Below are 6,824 nucleotides of genomic sequence, written 5' to 3'. Positions count from 1 at the left end.
CCGAACCACCAAGAGGTGGCTCGGCCACCGAGCCACCTAGGAGTGGCTTGGTTTTGGCCGAGCCCTCCAGGGGTTTGCTGCGGTTTATCCGAACTTTATTGTTGATCTGGACTCTGATTTGGCAGTCCGGATCCTGATTTGGCAGTAAATCCGCTTTGGTATTCGAGTTCAAGTCCGCTCCCGATCTTGTTTGATGTGGTGGACTCTACGGTTGGATGACTCGTTGATTCATCGACCCGTTAGCTTGATTGGGCACGCGATTGGATGTATTCCGTTGTTTACGTGCGGTTCGTTAACCTCGTCACCTCGTTAATCCACTTCATCGCGTGTCACTTGGTTTCGGTGTTGTGGTCTAACGATCATGCTTGGATATATCGCCCGATGGTTCGTTGGTTTGTCGAATCACCGTGCCGAGCTGTGTTAAGGGACCTATAAGCAGTTTTATACGCCTACAGCAGTGACTCTATCTTATCCATTCGTAAGATGAGTTCAACTTCCTTTTATAACTGAGACTATCAAACGTTTAATTGCTTGTTTCCAGTACGGGCGTCGTGACGAGCATTATTCGACCTCCGATGATTTTTCACCTATTCCACTTACTCCTCAGTTTGCTTCGGGCACGTCGACAGAGGTTGCCCAAGTGGTGAAGGAAGGTGGACATCGAGTTCTTCGACAGCTGATTACTGATGCGCCTTTCGTGAAGGATACCAGCTCTGTTCAGCCTCTCAGGAAGACTGACTTTTTATTCGGTGACTCTGTTAGAGATCCTGATGCAGTGTTTATTGATGCCGAGCAGTGGCTTCATAAAGATGACGGTGGTTTTCTATATTTGCCTAAGATTCCTCGACACCGCTCATTGACTGAGCTCAGGCGTCAGGCCGTGACACGGGAGATGTCGTGGCGCTTGACGGAGGAGCACGAGAGCATTCACTGTGGCTATATTACTCATCAGCCAGCTCCTGGTTCGAGCAGGAGTCATATTATTGGATTGCGTCCTGGAGTATTAGGACTGGATACACCGCCGCGTAACGAGTTTCTTGCTTCTTCTTCTACTTTGAAGAATCGTCTCGCCGACTTAGGACGGGAGATGCCTACGGCGCGCCATAGATTCTATGGCTGGGTTCATTCTTTAGACAAGCTTTGGTGGGCTCGTATGACGAAGTATGTCTTAAGCCGATGGAGCGAGGAGTTGCACGCTTGTGGTCTATATGCAGCTATTCGTTCCACCATGTATGGTTTACCCGTCAGCGCTAAACATTTCTTCGCTTTGTGCAAGCTCTATAACCCGGATTCGAACACTTTTCTGACTAGGCATGGAGAGTTGGGCTTGGCTCTTCATGAGATGCACAAGATTTCTAGTTTGCCCATGGGTCAGATGCTATATCAGGAGTACTTTCCCTCCAACCATGAATTGAGTCAGCTGAAGGACCACATGCCCGACCGCTATAAGACTTTATGGGATCTTACATGTCACCTCCATATTGCTTTGGCGCAGTCTGAGCCTTTAGCGAAGAGGACTAAGTCACATGTGAGCCAGAGGCAATTCGCGTGTTATTTGTTCAGAAACCTAAAGAGCAATTCTGGCGAAGCTATTTGTGAGCTGGCAACGCTTACTCCTTCAGAGGTCAATGGTCTGCTGAAGAAGATTGACGCTCACTCCTATACCATTAGCAGTCCCGAGAGTGGCTTTCCTACAGGGACCAAATTTAAATCATTCTTATGGCATGCGACCGCATCGATTCAGCCGATGACCCTTCTCGCCGGTTACCTCGCTATCTGGTTAAAGCAAATGCGGCGTGGTCCGCGGTACTCAGTCCAATGAGATTTCGGCCATGTGAAGTGGCTCTACCCAGAGCGTTCAGCTTGCCTACAAAAAGGAACTTTCGCTTCTTCCGGTGATGGTAGCTAACATTCATCGAGGGCTTCGACAGATTTCTAGTGCTTTCACACAGAAAGAAGATGTACCGTCGGCTCGGATTCCTCTTACTAAGGTGGAGAGCTCCCATACACTTATTTGATGGCTTGATTCATCCTTCATCATCCTGATATGATGTCGGTACCTAGCACCGTAGACCGCTCTGTTCCCCTACTACAGTTGTTCGAGAATGGCAGGTGGGAGGGACGAGGATTCCTTGAAGTCAGGAAGCAGCTACAGGTCCACAAGTGTTGGGTATTTTCTACTTGCTTCCCGTAGTTCTCGAGCCAATATGGCGAGTGTTTGACTGATGAGGAGAGGCCGAGGGGGACTCAAACTCATTTAGATGTCGGCTGCTTTAACTGGCTAGTGAACATTAGGCCGGGTTATCTGACCTTCCGGGTGAAGAATCAGTGTTTCATAGAGCCATATCTACCCTGTCGATTCGCCCACCAGTTTGGTTATGATCAGCTTTATGTCGGGAACCCGCGTCAGCAGCTTCGGACTCATGGCGGTTTGGTGGACGGTCTCCGGGCATGGCTGTGGACCGTGACGGGCTGTACTGGTGCTAAGTTCAGTCTCCCGAGTGCTGAGCGTCAGTTAAGCTCACCTGTCTTAAGCTGCAGGTGATTGTTAGCCCAGCTCAACAAAACGGGTTCCCCAGTGAAGCCGATTGCAAGCAGTTAGTCGCTGAGGATGGCTTCTCAGCGCTTGATTCTCGGTGTTGATTTGGAAAATGCTCGTAGTCACCCATAGGACGCAGGAGAAAGACTCGTCAATTGACGAAGAAGGAAGAAATCTTCAAAATTTCTTGCTGATGAGCTGTAGCCGGGGAGATCTTGAAGATTTACAGGACTGTTATCGGAGCAGGCTTAATACTGATCCTTTTCCTTCTGTCTCCCAGAATTATTAATCTTGACAAATTGTTTTGATGTTTCAGGGACCGCGCTTACAAGGAGAAGAATCCGTCCTTATTTTCCACAGGAGAGACCTTCGATTGTTGCCCCAGCTGCCAGGCGAGAAGAGAACTAGCCCACAAGCCGCAGTGCAGATCCGCAGCATCCGAGATGGAATTGGCTGGTGATGATCTGCTAGCGCTACACGGAAGGTAACATCTACCTCATAGACTATTCCTCTTTGATCATTCAGAACTTCAGGCTCAGCTTTCCATCTCTATATAGGAGAGCGTGGGGAAACGCGAGATGAGTCCCGATCCTGCTCCTCAGATTTTGCTCATTTTCTGGTGGAGCCTGATCTTACCACACCTAGGTAGAAAAGCCTGCCAGAAGCTGCCGACGTTAGGGAGACCATGCAATCGTAGACCCATTCAGCGAATCCAGAGTACATCTACCAGTTGATAATGTACCCTTTAGATGGCACACAAAGGAGTTGAACGGATTCAGAACTTCGGCCTCCCCTAATTGTCTCTATGCTTTCTTGCTCTTTTAGCATAAAATATTGCGAGGAGGGCAAACAGTGGATCTTGCGGAACTAGAGAGGCTAACACACCCATAAGAGGTAACTCATTTCCATTGGTCGTAGTCTCTTTATTCTTCTTTCGCATTTATATTTTCTTGTGTCAGATTTTTCGACTGATGATTTCGACGAGGAAGGTTTGCTCGTGGACACTCCTATGCTCCACTTCATGTATGGCTCTCCTCAGATTGATGACCAAATGCCTGAAGATATGTTTCCTGAGTCTACAATCCCTAAGAATCCCGAGGATGGTCGTTTTGAAGGTACGTGCCTCTTCTCAAGTTAATTATAGGACTAGCCATTTTTTGACTAATGCAGCTATAATGTGATGCATCTGAGAATTCCGTTTTGTGTTTGACAGAAGCTTTTGTCGAGACTGATCCTGTTGAGCCGGCTGTGAGACCAACTACATCAGCTGATACATCCACAGCGGTTACACCTCCACTACCCCCAGTGACTCTGTTCGCGGGGAAAATCGTTTTCATTGACGTCATTGTTTTCTTAAGCAACAGTTTATCGGTTATAAAAGATCCGATCTTTTTATAAGATCCGGTTACAACAAAATCAAAGAAAAAGAGAAAATTACAACTTTCCTTCTTTCGAACAAATTGCAAGATCCTGTTTTGCGGTCTCTTGCTTGTGTGGGTTCTTTGCCTGCGCCGGGGTTAATCCGTGGACCACCGCGCGATCTTGATCCGGTCGGATCTAAAAACCAAGTTTTGATCCGGAGGATGACCGTGTAGATCTCAGATCTAATCTCTCTCGAACTCCTACCTTATTTGGCGTGGATGATCGCCAAGAACCAGATCTGAAAAGTCCGAGTCTTCAAAGCTCCAAAGCTCCAACCTTTTTTAGTCTTGAGCCTTTAATCCAGCAGAGTTTCCACTCCAAAAAATCCAACCTCTTCAACAATAAGCCCTCCTTCTCTATTTATAGGCATCTCAATCCAGATCTGGGCTCAGATCTGGGCCCAGATCTGGGTGGCTCGGCCAGGTGGCTCGCAGCCATGCGAGCCAGTTCGTACTACCTCGAGTGTTTTCGCTCTAACTCTCTCATCTGATCTCGGAATGAGGTGATTCAATATGCGTTGGAAAGCTGACGAAAAGACCTACAACTTTTGTGTTTTGAGTTTCTTCAGAATCAAATCACAACATGACCGAAATATCACTTTTTGTGCGAGCCACCATTTGGTGACTCGCATGGGTGCGAGTCACCATTTGGTGGCTCGTAGCCATGCGAGCCAGTTCGTACTATCTCAGGTGTTTTGGCTCTAACTCTCTCATCCGATCTCGGAATGAGGTGATTCAAGATCGTTGGAAAGCTGACGAAAAGTCCTACAACTTTTGTGTTTTGAGTTTCTTCAGAATTAAATCACAACATGGCTGAAATATCACTTTTTGTGCGAGCCACCATTTGGTGACTCGCATGGGTGCGAGTCACCATTTGGTGGCTCGCAGCCATGCGAGCCAGTTCATACTATCTCGGGTATTTTGGCTCTAACTCTCTCGTCCGATCTCGGAATGAGATAATTCAAGATGCGTTAGAAAGCTGACGAAAAGACCTACAACTTTTATGTTTTGAGTTTCTTCATAATCAAATCACAACATGGCCGAAATATCACTTTTTGTGCGAGCCACCATTTGGTGACTCGCATGGGTGCGAGCCAGTTCGTACTACCTCGGGTGTTTTGGCTCTAACTCTCTCGTCCGATCTCGGAATGAGGTGATTCAAGATGCGTTGGAAAGCTGACGAAAAGACCTACAACTTTCATTAGCCGAGACACACATGATATTTGCGAGTCACACATGGTGTTTCGCCCCTTTTGGGTGAAACACAACTCCTAGCTGCGTTGTCTTTTGCCATTTCGTGTGTTACGTTGACTCGTACGCTTCACCACTTGCATCATAAATTTTGTTAAGTTGGAGGTGAATGGTGAACGTGTTGGCCACTTGGTGGTGGCCGGTGAGCACGCGGGCCATCTAGCATTGGCCGTTTTGTTTCATGCATTGGTCGGCGTCAGATAATTCGGATAACGACGTTCATCATCTTCTCTCCGTCTCGAGCTGTGTGTGGATACCTATAGGCATTTTTCGACGCCTACAGACTCAAGGGGAAGAAGGTATAAATTAAGCAACTGAGAAATGTTATTTATTTCCTCATCAAGACTTTTGACGGATTTCTCCTTTTTGTGTAGGGCTTTCTTCTCGGCTTCATGTCCTTGTGAAGGATTTGTTATCAGACAACGACCCTGAGAAGATCGTCATCTGTATAGAAGTTCGCTCCTTCTTCTCCTTCGTGAATATTATGATTGGCAAACTCTTCCCTTTTCCTTCACCAATTTAAGCCTTTCCTTGATCCCAGAATAAATTCAATAAGGGATGCAGGATATCCGGATCTGGCGAAGGCTATAATTGATGACCTTGATTGCCTGGAGCACGAGCTTCAAATATTACGTGAGCTCCGGGATGCAGGTGCCTCTTCATTCATTGCTGCCAATTTGGATACTCGTTTACAGACATGGCGTGATACTCAAGTTTTTGCTGAGTTCGAGATTCAGGTGTAGCGGGATCGGGTAGACCGAGTTGAGGCTAACCTTGCTGTTAGATCATCTTCACTTGACGATCTTGACTTATCTATTGCCTCTTGCGAGACCAAGATAGAACAGTTCAGAAGAGGACTTCGTGAAGAAGAGGAGACTTTGAGTATCCTTCAGATGACGAAGGTACAGGATCAGCAAGCCCACACTGCCTTATCTGAGGAGTTAAAATCCTTGAAGCAGAAGCTGGTCGAGACGGAGGAGATTGCTGTGAAGACTTTAGCCACTACTGAAGAGTCCATCGGAGCTGAATTGCAGGATGAGCTTAGGCAAGCTTATGATGAGAAGTTGTCTAAGTTTAGTCAGCAGATTTTTAGCCATAGGCTTGATGTATGATTTCATTTACTGAATATTTTGACTTTTGATCCTCTTAGTGGAAATGGTTTTATCTTTATCTTTATCATGATTTCTCATTCTGTTTGGAATGATTGACCATAATACTCACAGGATTTTTGGCAAACCCTCAGCCTTCAACGGGTTTGATAAGTCTTTACCGACTACCATTTGAATCGGGCTAGCATGCGGATTATCTAAATCCGTTCCGCATGTAACGTTGTGCTAAGAGAGTGAATTCTCTAAGACTTTGTGCTATGATGTCGAATACATAGGCTTTACCATTTGTTAGGCAACACGTGTTAGGCGTTGACTTTAGGATTTTTGGCTAACCCCCATCCTTCAACAGATTTGATTAGCCTTTACCGACTACCGTTTGAGTCAGGCTAGCATGCGAATTGTCTAAATCCGTTCCGCATGTAACGTTGTGCTAAGAGAGTGAATTCTCTGAGACTCGCCGCTACGACTTCGAATACGTAGACTTCGCCATTATTACGGGAATAG

This window comes from Asparagus officinalis, chromosome 1 (genome assembly GCF_001876935.1).
Source record: "Asparagus officinalis chromosome 1, Aspof.V1, whole genome shotgun sequence".
Classification (NCBI taxonomy): domain Eukaryota; kingdom Viridiplantae; phylum Streptophyta; class Magnoliopsida; order Asparagales; family Asparagaceae; genus Asparagus; species Asparagus officinalis.
The sequence above is the reverse complement of the archived record's forward strand: the minus strand, read 5'-3'. Positions refer to the sequence as shown.